This window comes from Gouania willdenowi, unplaced genomic scaffold, assembly GCF_900634775.1.
Source record: "Gouania willdenowi unplaced genomic scaffold, fGouWil2.1 scaffold_332_arrow_ctg1, whole genome shotgun sequence".
Lineage (NCBI taxonomy): Eukaryota > Metazoa > Chordata > Actinopteri > Blenniiformes > Gobiesocidae > Gouania > Gouania willdenowi.
In genome coordinates, this window is record NW_021145094.1 from 2,063,147 (window position 1) to 2,076,943 (window position 13,797).

The 13,797-nt window shown below is 32.1% G+C and overlaps 1 long non-coding RNA gene across 1 annotated transcript; it reads left to right on the top strand.

Annotated features, from left to right (window-relative positions):
* Positions 1 to 1,102: 1,102 nt before the first annotated feature.
* On the top strand, positions 1,103 to 6,492 carry LOC114459651 (uncharacterized). The gene is made up of 7 exons (XR_003673441.1): positions 1,103 to 1,142; positions 3,695 to 3,764; positions 4,557 to 4,672; positions 4,755 to 4,797; positions 4,889 to 4,954; positions 6,228 to 6,381; positions 6,463 to 6,492. It is a non-coding gene; the product is annotated as an uncharacterized LOC114459651 (long non-coding RNA).
* Positions 6,493 to 13,797: the final 7,305 nt, after the last annotated feature.

The following is a 13,797-nucleotide window of genomic DNA, read 5'->3' on the forward strand; positions in this document are numbered from 1 at the left end:
TGTAATGAAATGTGTAACATATTTGTGTGCTTACATGTAAACAAAAACAAAACAAAGCTCAACTGTCTTACTATAAATATAAATATACCTCCTGTCCTCCATGTTATATGTGATTGTGTTTTCATGTTTCTTGGACGGGGATGAAACTGAAAAGTAAATTTCCTCTTGTGGGACGAATAAAGGATCTAATCTCATCTAATAAACATTTGATGTAAGAAATCATTATGTGTGTAGATATTATTTAACAGTTTAAAATGACTTTCTTTATCTCATCAAAACATTTTCACTAAAATCAGAGTTAATACCTTTTAAAATATAATTTATTATCTAAGGAAGAAGAAAAACTTTATAGTTCAATGCCTGCTTAAATAATTTATTTTCCTTTAAAAATTTTAAATAAATGAAATAAATAATAATAATAATAATAATAATAATAATAATAATAATAATAATAATAATAATATATTTTTTAACAAAGGAAAACGATACTGTTGATTTAATGTGATCTACAGTGACTTTACTTTCACTGCTCATACATTATTTATCTCCAATATCTATTGTTTCTGAGAACAAACTAATCATAAATTAAATAACAACAAATTTCCAAATTTGGAATTTATCAAATCATCCACAAACCAAATCCTTCAGACTGTAACTACTTTATTCACTCTTAAATCACCATTAAACACATTTATTTTGACTTGTTTGTCAATTAAGTTTATAAAAAGTCGGTTGTGACGTCACCGCAACAGTTGAGTGGTTGCCAGGTTGAGTATTTTCCCGCTGATTGTGAGATTATAAAATAACTAACTTAGTGATCAAACAGTGAATAACGTTGGTTAAAGGTGATATTTATGTTTAATTTGGATGATGAACGGATGGTTTTTGGGGCATTTCTGTGGATATTCAACATATTTCATGCGGGGAATCATCGGTTGTATCTGGCAACCAGCTAGAGTCAGGAACAAAGCAGTGAAATGGAGGACGGACAGAGCTGGATGATGACTACCGTTAAACTAGAAGAAGAAGAAATGCTTCGTCATCCCGACCATGTGTGGGACGGAATGTTTGCTCCAAAGATGGAGAAAAGCGGAGAAGAAGAAACGGAGGAGTTTTCAGATGTGTGCTCTGTGAAGGAAGAGGTTAGAACACTCCGTGTGTTTCCATTCATTCACTCACTCACTCACCACATTCATCCGCTGTTACACACACACTGGAGACTAGTTTAACTGGTGACCCACTTCATTCACACTCACCTATCAATATGTGACGATGTAAAGGTGGAACAACCTGTGTGTACTCAGTGGAACACAGAGAACAAACTACAGAAAAACACACTTTATGTTAATGAGCTAAGGAGTGGGCAGGGACCGTCTACAAAGTCACACCCCCAAAGGAAGCGTCAACAATAACACCAATAACCCTGTGGACAGTCTTTATTAGGGCTCTCTATTTACTACAGCAAATATAGTTAAGAAGATACTTTATCTGATTTATGTTTTCATAAATATCCAGTATTAATGTCATTAATTAGACTTAACTTAAAAAAAATAAAAATAACTGTAGTACCATGAAAACAACAACCTCCAAGTACTACAGAAGAAATATTAACAAAAATACTGTTTATTATTTTATTATTATTTTATTTAAAGTTTGTAAATAACCAATACTGTAATTAAATAGTAATTTCATCTATTATCCTGTAAACCAGGTTCTCAACTGGTCTCACCCTGGGACCCACATTTTGCCACAGTCATTAAATCACAACCCACTTTTTTTAGAATTCAACCAACCAAATTTTGTTTTTCAAAAATAACTGTCGACAACACACATGTATAATATTTTTAAAAATGTAAATCTATATATTTTCCTGTGCAGCATGCATTTAACAGCATGCCTATCAAAAAAAAAGTTTATTTCAAAATAAAAGACAAGTCCAACATGAGAGACATTAACTTAAGTATTTATTTATTTTGACCAGTTGTCCGTGACCCACTTTTGGATCCTGACCCAGGGTTTGCCCCAGAAAACGTGCTAAGTCTGGGGTAGTGAATCCCACTGTGTTTAAAATAAAATAAAATGTTAAAAGTTGAGAGGAATTTTGAAATAATGACTTAAGTGATATTATAAGCCATTTATTAACGATACTTAAACGTAGTCTTACAAAAAGGCACAATCTTGAAATATGGTTTTAACAAACACAAAAAGCAGCAGCATCTCCTGCAGAAACAAGTGCAGCCAAACCATCTGATATGAACATGACAGAAGTTGTTTTGCTTTCTGTTCTAAATAAAATGTATCTATAAATACTTGGTATATCAGTGATGACAATGTTGATCATTACTTCATTTAATAGTAAGTGTTGACTTTCATTAAATGTTGTCTAAGAATACATATTATTCCTGAAACAACATTCAATTCATACATTGTAAATGAAAAAGTAGCAGTAATACAATAATAATGCATAGATGTGCAGCGCTCCAGCCAATGTGATTAAGACGTGCTTTTTCAAAATGTGGTTCACAGTTGGAGATGATCCCACATGTTTTAACCCAGACATTATATTTAATTATCACAATCCTGTTTCTTACTACAGTATCTATTTATAAAGCAAGGTGTTTGTGTGTCTCAAATATTATATATCTTATCTGAGGATAAGTAGAGCCCTATAAAATACATTTTTTAAATTCTGTTTTTTTAGAAATAGTTATAATTTCTTAAAGAAAGTATTAGTTTTTAACTAAATGTATGTCAAAAATAAAATAAGATACAACTAAAAGGTAGATATAAGTTGTAGTGACATGGATTATTCTGAGTGCTCCTTTTTAATTATTTATATGTTATATAAAGATGTATGAGAACAACATTAATGTCACTATAGTTCCTCTCAGGCATCAATGGTTTACTGAATCTGATCAGGTTTAATGATTAAGGCTCAGATTAACCTGAGACTTTCAACATGGCTGCTGCTTGGTTCAAAGGTGTGCAACCTGCAGCTGTACCATTAGTCATCACATTTGGTTCCAACAACTTCAAACTGGACGCTACCAACAACAAAAGGAGAGCTGACTGCTGAGTCTGCAGTAAACAAATCAAAGATTGATATTGTAATAGAAGTGATCATATAACAACCAGCTAATCAGTACTGGTACTGTATGCTAATACATAAAGGAGTGATAATAATACAGTCAATACTTTGAATTTCTTAGATATAACTGTGCAGTATTCTTCAGAGACCAGATAGCAGCAGATGACAGAAGGTTCATTACAACCAGAAGAGACAGAAGACTTTTATTTTGTAGAGACTTGACTTGGACTCGTGACCAAAGACTTCAGACTTCAGACTTCTTTCTTTCTTTCTTTCTTTCTTTCTTTCTTTCTTTCTTTCTTTCTTTCTTTCTTTCTTTCTTTCTTTCTTTCTTTCTTTCTTTAACGTTTATTATTAGAATGATGTTTATGAATTTACTGGACACTTTGAGTTATTTTAAATAATACCATAGCCAAATGTTAATATCTATGTAAAATAATACATTAAATAGTACATCTTATTTTTTAGGACTTGCAGAAAGTAATATGTTGGCATTAATTGGTCAAAGTTGTTGTCTGTTAACGGTTAAATAGTTAACTATGATCATCCCTGATTTAAAAGAATGTTTTTAAACTGTTTTAAAGATGTTTTTTTCCTCTTTTCTAGCAATGCATGTCTAAACGTTTTGATGGATCACAACAAGCTTTGGATCTGATCAGTATTCACACAGATACAGGTAACCACACCACATCTTTTGGCCTTAGATTATTCACAATGTTGACCACTTCCTTTGACATCTCAAAGGAAACACCTTGGATTGTGAATGTGTTGTTTTATATAGTGGAAGTATTTATCAATCACTGCTTTTTAAAACACAATCTAAATGGTTTGTATTACTGGGTTAACAGGCTGGAAGCACCAGGTGATACTTTTATATACAGTTTACATTATTGTGGTTAGAATTATTATTCATTGATTACAGTTGGTTTCATAATGTATTATTACTTAAAATGTGGTTTAAATATTTAAGATCTTAAGAATTGTGTTGTTTCATTACAACGTATGACTTGTAATGATTAGGGTTTGGTGCCGAAACCTGGAATGACAATGGGAGCAGTTCCCATGGAAACGCTAGTAAGTGGGCCCAATAAGAACAAAGATGTCGGTGTCACACATTACTTGATACACATGACGTTGTTGCCGCTGCTCAGATCATTGATCAATGGCCTCATTTCTAACCGTAGCACATACACAAAACACGGCCTGAAAGAAGGTGCGTGACATTATCCACCATAAATAAATGAATGTGTGGGAAACGCTGATGTGAAGTTTATCTAATAAGTTTATTTGTTTAGTTAAATGTGTTAAATTTGGCTCTGGAAATAAAAGGTCATTTTGAGATTTTGAAGTTAGTTTAAAATAATGATTAAGCACCAGAAGTGTTGAAAAAGTAGCGAGTAGTAACCGATACCCAACCCTAGTAATGATGGAGCACACCTGATGTTTGTCTTGTTTTCACCTGTCCTAGTGATGCGTTTCCATCTGCTGAAGCACACACGACTGAATGTGGTGACGCTCCTCAACGAGCTGCCATAAACCCAGCATGACATCATCTCTTTCACCGTGGACGTAAACGCCTACACAGTGAGTTCACGTCTGATCTGCCACACACTGAGTTACATCATTTATGTTGTTCACTCTCAGCCAAACTGCTTTGTTTTCACAGAATACGCTGCTGTCATTCACAGTGGGCGGAGTCTTCAAAGAAGGTCAGTATCTTAGTCGTCATGGTTTTAAGAAGATCCACTGCAACTCATCTATTCTCACTAACGCTTTCCTGGGTTTTTTGGGCTTTTTCAGTTGTTGTAGATGATAAATCTAAAGAATCTACAAGGTTTTCATCACAGTTCCAGCAGTGGATTCTGGGTAGGTTACACACGTAAAACCAAAGTGCTCATTATCAGCTGTAGCTTCAGATAATGCTTGCCTCCACTAGTATGACTGGAATGAACAAACAGTAAATACTGTTTCACCACATGTGTTTTCTGTGTATTCCTATATTTACCTAATGTATATTTATTTGTCCATAAAATAAAATGATAAACAATAATGTTTTTACACAACAACCATTGTTATTGTAGAGATTACTAGGGATGGGCACCTTTCACATTTAAACCAATACTCATTACTCGTAAATCAGTATCAGTACTCAACGATAACACTTTTTATTACTTTTGTGTGGTAGTAAATATTAAATAATATAATCTCAAAATATTCCAGTTATTACCATATTTATTTCTCATATCAATAATAATCATAATTATAATAATAATAACAAACAACTTTAATAAATATATCAAACCAACATCTGTTTGTATTGTAGCAACAATATAATTATAATTGCTTAATTGATAATTAATTACAATTATAGCATAATTATAATTGTAATTTTAAAAAATCTGTTGCTGTCATAATTGTAATTAGATTGTAATTGAGTTCAGATAATTGACTATTTAATTGTAATTTCCATGAAAATTCTATAAAAATTGTCAATTATAATTTAAGGCTAAACTGGTAAACCATGTTACAGTTCTATATGTACAGCTCTATACATATGTAGTTAACAATATGTTTCATATCAAGCTTTCACATATTTTATCATTTTAAAAATATTAAAACCTATATTTTCATTGATTAGGAAGCTTATTTCTAATAGATAGGAAATAAATGAGATGATAGATATTTAGTGTATTAGTGTTAACTTTTAATAGGTTATTTATTTCAGGATCAGTCAAACTAAAGATGAACTAAGGCTTAGGCTGTGTTTGAATAGTCCCTCCTATCTCCTTTCCTATCCACTTTTCCTTAACCCTGTGGAAGATGTCATGGCGTTAAGGAAAGGTGTTAGGAGAGGAGTTAGGAAAAGGTGACCACGTTTGTTTGACGATCAGACGCACTTCCACTAGGTGATGTAATAATCCTACGGCCACGCCTCCTTTCCTCAGAAATGCTCTTTTATCACAACCACCACTTAAACACTTCCAGGTGTTAAAGGACAGTGGATAGGAAAGGAGATAGGAGGGACTATAGGGACACAGCCTTGGTGTGACCTATATTACTGTAATATTAACACCATAGAAAGTCTCTAACCTTTGAACCCTGTGGTCCTCGTTCATACTTGAACATCATCAACGACCAGCTCTTCATCAGAATGGCTACAACGGAGCAGATCAGCAGAGCTTTTGTGCCCCGCCCCCTTCCTCCAGCCCAGTGCCCACCCTCACTGCCCCACAGCAGGAGATGCTCAGCACCTTCTCCCTGAAGTCAGACATGAACCTGGAATGGTCCCTGAAGTAGGTGTCCTCTCCTAATGGTGTCTACCAGACTAGGATGAATGTCACAGCTCACTGGTAAACACTGTCTGTGTGTTGCAGGTGTTTGCAGGACAACAAGTGGGACTTGAACAAAGCAGCACATATCTTCACTCAGTTAAAGTTGACACGACTCAAACAATCTACGTCATGGTTTAAATGTGCTGATGTCTAAAGTAGCAACTGTTTCTGTTTCAGACGGCGGGAAAGATCTCAGACGTGTCGTTCCTAAAGTAAAACGTCTTTGTATTTTTGTATTAAATAAAGTCAAAGTGAACTCATGTGAAGCGTTTGATCAGATATTTGACCTGAATACTGTTGGTAGTGAGTGTTTTTGATAGATTACGATGGAGCATTGTAGTCAGTAAAAAAAAAAAATCAGTTTTCCAAATAATTTTTTTAAATCCGTTTTCCGAATTATTATTGTTTTTTAATTCTTTTTCCGATTTTTAAAAAATTGAAATCCGTTTTCCGAATTAATTTTTCAAAACCGTTTTTCCGAATATTTTCACTAAAATCAGAGTTAATAACTTTTAAAATATAATTTATTTTCAAAGGAAGAACAAAAACATTATGGTTCAATGTCTGCTTAAATAATTTATTTCTCTTTTTTAATAAACGTTTTTTCAAATAAAGTAAAAGCAACTGTTGATTTAATGTGATCTACAGTGACTTTACTTTCACTGCTCATTAAATATTTATTAATTAGATTTTTTGCTGTTGTTTCTGAGAACAAACCATCATAATTTAATCATAAATTATTTTTTACTTAAAAAATTTCTCCTGAAATCCATTAAATCATCCACAGACCAAATCATTCAGACTGTAACTACTTTATTAACTCTTAAATCACCATTAAACACATTTATTCTGACTGGTTTGTCATAAAGTTTATAAAAAGTTGGTTGTGAAGTCAGCACAAAAGTTGAGTGGTTGCCAGGTTGAGTATTTTCCTGTTGATTGTGAGATTATAAAATAACTAACTTAGTGATCAAACAGTTTAACGTTGGTTAAAGGTGATATTTATGTTTTATTTGGATGATGAACGGATGGTTTTTTGGGGCATTTCTGTGGATATTCAACATATTTCATGCGGGGAATCATCGGTTGTATCTGGCAACCAGCTAGAGTCAGGAACAAAGCAGTGAAATGGAGGACGGACAGAGCTGGATGATGACTACCGTTAAACTAGAAGAAGAAGAAGAAGAAATATTATGGAGGGAAGTGAAGCTGAGTGAGACGGACAGTGATGATGATGATGATGATGATGATGATGATGAAGGCTGAGCTACGTCATCACGACTCTGTAAAGGAATGTTTGCTCTAAACTAGGAGAAAAGCGGAGAAGAAGAAACGGAGGCGTGTCCGTCCAACCCATGTATATAAAGCAGCTCCACCCAGCGGCAACACCTGTTTTTCAAAATAAGTTAAAATATCTGTCAATAAAAAATAAAATGTAAATAATTCCTCAGGTTCAACCAAACATCACTGGATTTATTTAAACTGTGTTATTTATATTTATCACAAAGTCAGCATGTTACTATTTTATTTTGAAAAGGTTTGTAGATAAAGAAAAAGGCTTGAAAAATCTCTATTTTTATAACTGGTAAACACTGGATAATCTACGTCAGTGATTCTCAACTCGTGGGTCCGGAGCTCAAAGTGGGTCTTGAACCTGTACTGGTTGAGTCACAGACAGCTAATCAAACATAATTAAATACCTAATGTCTCTCATGTTGACTTGTCTCTTAATTTGAAAGAAACATTTTTTGACAGACATTCTGTGAAATGCATGTTGCACATGATATAGAGTTATATTTAAAAATGTTCTATATATGTGTGTTTTCAGAGGCTATTTTTGAAAAACTAACTGTCTGTGGTAAAATGTGGGTCCCAGGGTGAGACCAGTTAAGAACCCCTGATCCAGGGTTGGGGTCAATTACATTTTTCAGTTACAATTACGTTTTCAATCACAATTAATTTACAATTACAGTGAACAATTTTTTGTGATATTAAATATATTTGAATAATTGTTAATTACAGATGTGTAAAACTGTACATAGAACTGTAACATGGTTCCTCAGTTGCGTTCAATTGTAATTGACAATTTTTCTAGAATTTTCATTACAATTACAATGTCAATTATCTGAACACAATTACAATTTGATTAGAAATACAACAGCAACAAATTTTTTAATATTACAATTAACATTATAATTATGCCATAATCATAATACTTGTGTTATATTATTGTAATTTTACTTGCAAATTTGAGGATAATTCTGAATAAAGTAAGTAATAATATTTGCGATGTATTATTGTAATTTTACATGCAAATTCAGTGATATTCCTGAATAACGTAAGTAATTAATACTTGCGATGTATTATTGTAATTTTACTTGCAAATTTGAGGATATTTCTCAATCAAGTAAGTAAATAATATTTGCGTTATTTATTTACAATTTTGTGTTATTTAGTTGTCATCTTTTTAGAGTAATTTTTGTTGTCCCATATTTTGTTGTTTTGTTGTAATTTTATGTATTTTGTTTAGATATTGTGTATTTGTGTTGTCTTTTTGTGGTTTTTTTGGCCTATGTTTTTGTTTTTTTATGTCTTTTCTCGTAATTGTATGCTTTTTGTTTTCCTTTTTGTGTGTTTGTGATGTCATTGTGTGTATTAGTGGATGTTTCCTGATGGTTTATCAAAAGGTCAGAAAGTAAAAGTATCTCCTGCGTCTGATTGTAATTGCTATATTTTTTAAAACAGTAATTCATCAGTGGTTAGTGTTGTGTTCAAGACCGCACTATCCCAGACCAAGACTTGCCCGAGACCAGAATGCACCGAGACCAAGACAAGACCAAGACTTTCGGGAGCCGAGACCGAGTCAAGACAAAGACTGAGACAAGCCGAGACTGAGACCAAGACTATAAACATTTTTTTTTTCAATTTAAAAAAAAATATATAATTAAATAAAATTATGACAAGGTTCGACAGTTAAATAACATTCTGGACAAAAAAGGTGCTGCAAAAAATTAACTAAAATATTAAAACTACTACTGCTACTGATAAATTCCAAGACCAAGACCGGTCTCGACTACCACAACACTATCAGTGGTCATGGTGAGAAAAAATTACAATGCTGTGGAAAAGTGCATCTAAATGCATCAATTAATTTTCTAATTGTAATCCTTATGATTGTAATGAAGAATTTTAATTCCTTAAACTAGGATTTAAGTTTTTTATTTTTTAATCATTTTGAAATGACTTCATTTTATTCTATTTTATTGTTTGTGTGCCTTTGTCATGTTTTAATGCCTTATTACAACGTGAATCATTTTTTAATGCCTTGTTGAAATTTCCTACTAGCTTTATTGCACCAATGTAATAATTACTATTCTGTAAAATCATATTTTTAATTACACAAACAAACAGTTTTTACTTTATGGTAAATACTGTCCAGGCCAGGTGTTTTTTTTTTTTTTTTTTTGACCTGCTGCACCTGGATCAGAAATGACAGTTTCCGAGGTTCATGGAACGCAGCATAACACACGTTATGACGTAGGAATTTTTTTTGTTATTTTAATATTAAGTAAAAAAGCATCATATTTTGCATGTTTTTAATGACTTTTTGCCACAATTTTGTGTTATTTAGTTGTTGTCATATATTTTGTTGTTTTGTTGTACCTTTATGTATTTTGTTTAGATATTGTGTATTTGTGTTGTCTTTCATGCGTTTTTGTCATCAATTCATTATCTAACTGTAATCTTTATGATTGTAATTAATAATTTGAATTCCTTAAACTCGGATTTAAGTTTTTTTTTTGTAATCATTTTAAAATGACTTCATTTTATTTTATTTTATTATTTGTGTGCCTTTGTCATGCTTTATTGCACCAATATAATAATTACTATTCTGTAAAATCATATTTTTAATTACACAATCAAACAGTTTTTCCTTTATGGTAGATACTGTCCAGGTCAGCCATGGTTTTTTTTTTTTTTTTTGGACCTGCTGCACCTGGATCAGAAATGACAGTTTCCGAGGTTCATTGAACGCAGCATAACACACGTCATGACGTAACGTCTTGAAGAACGCAAACGGCCACGAGCTGTGACGTGTGAGCACATGAAAGACAAGATGACAGTCTGCTCAGAAGACTTCCTTTAGTAGAGATTCAGAACCTGGAGTTTCTATCTGTAAAGGTCACCGTACATTTTGACCAGCAGATGTCCCCAGTGAGCGTTGTGTGTCACAGTGAGTTTTTACCGTGTTCTGGTCGTGTAGCATCATTTAAAAGTGTCTTTATGTCTTGTCTTGTGCAGTAGTTGATGCTAGTTTATCTCTATTGAACTGAAAGCAGTGTTTACCGTGTAAAACATATATTTCCCTATTTTTGTAGCCATTAGTGTGCATTATAAATGTATCAAACACTACGCCACGCTTTTAGAAGGACATTGTTGTCTTTATTATAGTTATTAATGAGTTCTTTTTGAACACAAGCACCTCTTTTTGTGTCAGTGAACACATTTAGTCATTAAATGCAGCTTTGTAGAACAGCTCAATGTTTGACAGGTAGTCATGGTAACTCAGGCTGAGATGAAAGCGGTGCATGCAGAATCTAGACTACAGTAGTAATAACAGCACTAAACGACTAAAGTAGCTTTAATATCCTTAAAACACCCCGTAAAGATTGACCAGTAGATGTCCTCAGTGAACAAGGTTTGTGACCAAAATGACTTTCTTGTCATTTTCTACATTTTAACGACTTATTCAGTGATATTCCTGCAACAAGTGAGTAAATACTGCTTATTTTCATTTATGGTGAATTTAGTTACTCATACCCCTAATTATTCACTGCATGTTTTGTAATATTTTAAATGTATTTACTTAATGTGTTATATACTTAAATCAAGTAGGTAAATAATGATTGTTTTTAGTTATTTTAATATTGTATATTTACTTGCAGTTTCAAAAATATTCCTAAATGAAGTTAGTAAATAGTCCTTGTGTTGAAATAATGCAATTTTTTTTTGCAAATTCTGTAAAATTCCTGAATGAAGTAAATAATACTTGTGTTGTAATATTGAAATTTTACTAGCAAATTCAGTGATATTTCTGAATAACATAAGTAAATAATATTTGTGTTGTATTATTGTAATTTTACTTGCAAATTTCAGGATATTCTTGATTGATGTAAGTAAATAATATTTGCGTTGTAATATTTTAAATGTAGTTGCAAATTCAGTGATATTCCTCAATATAGTAAGCAAATAATTTTTGTGTATTTTTGTCTTCACGTTAATATTTATTTTTTTAAAAAAAGCATCATATTTTGCATGTTTTTAATGACATTTTGCCACAATTTTGTCTTATTTAGTTGTTTGGAGTCATTTTAGTTTTTTTGTTGTCCTACATTTTGTTGTTTTGTTGTAATTTTATGTATTTTGTTTTGATATTGTGTATTTGTGTTGTCTTTCGTGCGCTTTTGAAGTCATTTTTGTGTTTTTTTTGTCCTATGTTTTTGTTGTTTTATGCTTGTTTTAATTTATGGTGAATTTAGTTACTCATACCCCTAATTATTCACTGCATGTTTTGTAATATTTTAAATTTACTTGCAAATTTAAGGATATTTCTGAATAAATTTAGTAAATAATATTTGCGTTGTATTATAGTAGATTTACTTGCAAATTTAAGGATATTCCTGAATAACGTAAGTAAATATTATTTGCATTGTAATATTCTAATTTTACTTGCAAATTTAAGGATATTTCTGAATAAAGTAAGTAAATATTATTTGCGTTATAATATTTTAAATTTACTTGCAGATTAAAGGATATTTCTAAATAAAGTAAGTAAATATTTGCATTGTAATATTTTAAAATTTCTTGCAAATTTAAGGATATTTCTAAATAAAGTAAGTAAATATTTGCGTTGTAATATTTTAAATTTATTTGTAAATTTAAGGATATTTCTGAATAAAGTAAGTAAATATTATTTGCATTGTAATATTTTAAATTTACTTGCAAATTTAAGGCTATTTATGAATAAAGTAAATAAATATTATTTGCATTGTAATATTTTAAATTTTCTTGCAAATTTTAGGATATTTCTGAATAAAATATGTAAATATTATTTGCGTTGTAATATTTTAAATTTATTTGTAAATTCAGTGATTTTCCTCAATATAGTATGCAAATATTTGTGTATTTTTGTCGTTACTTTAATATGAATTTTTTAAAAAAGCATAATATTTTGCATGTTTTTAATGATATTTTGCCACAATTTTGTGTTATTTAGTTGTTATCATATTTTTAGAGTCATTTTTGTTTTTTTTGTTGTCCTATATTTTGTTGTTTTGTTGTAATTTTATGTATTTTGTTTTGATATTGTGTATTTGTGTTGTCTTTTGTGCATTTTCAAAGTCATTTTTTGTTCTATGTTTTTGTTATTTTATGTTTGTTTTAATTTATGATGAATTTAGTTACTCATACCCCTAATTATTCACTGCATGTTTTGTAATATTTTAAATGTATTTACTTATTGTGTTATATACCTAAATCAAGTAGGTAAATAATGCTTGTTTTTAGTTATTTTAATAACGTAAATTTACTTGCAAATTCAGTGATATTTCTGAATAACGTAAGTAAGATTCTTAATAGGACTAGATGTTATAAATCCCTAATATTCAGCACCACAATTGGGGTACTCTTGGGTCGGGTGAAGATTTAGTAAAGCTCGCAGGGCGCCACCCCAACAACGCATCGTCAGTTTTGTGCCCCGACTTCGTTGGGTGTTTCGGCCACTTAACACAATACACCCTCTGCTGAGGTTGGCCCACCACAGGCTGATCAAACCTAGGTGTGCGTCGCATGGTGGCGCCCAGCGATCATCATCCACCATCATCTCTTGCCATCATCTACCAGCCCATGGTGCATCCCTACGTTTCAGCCACAGCCAGTGACTGCTTTGTTCTGCTACAGTGGCAAGTTCTTTTATTGCCTTCCGTTGGGCCTGTCCTCTAAGCCCTACTTCCTTCAGTAGCCTTGTGGTGGAACAGGCTACACAGCCTCTACATCCCACCTCCACAGGCCATACCTTCACGTTCCAGCCCCGCACCCCTGCTTCAGCTGCTAGGTTGGTGTACAGCAGCCTCTTCCGCTCAAATGCTTCATCGATGGCTTCTTCCCATGGGACTGTAAGCTCAATGATGAAGATGTCATTTAGAAGCTTTTTTAGATCATTTAGAAGCTGTTTACATCATTTGGAAGCTGTTTACATCATTTAGAAGCTGTTTACATCATTTGGAAGCTGTTTACATCATTTAGAAGCTGTTTACATCATTTAGAAGTCGTTTACATCATTTGGAAGCCGTTTACATCATTTAGAAGCTGTTTACA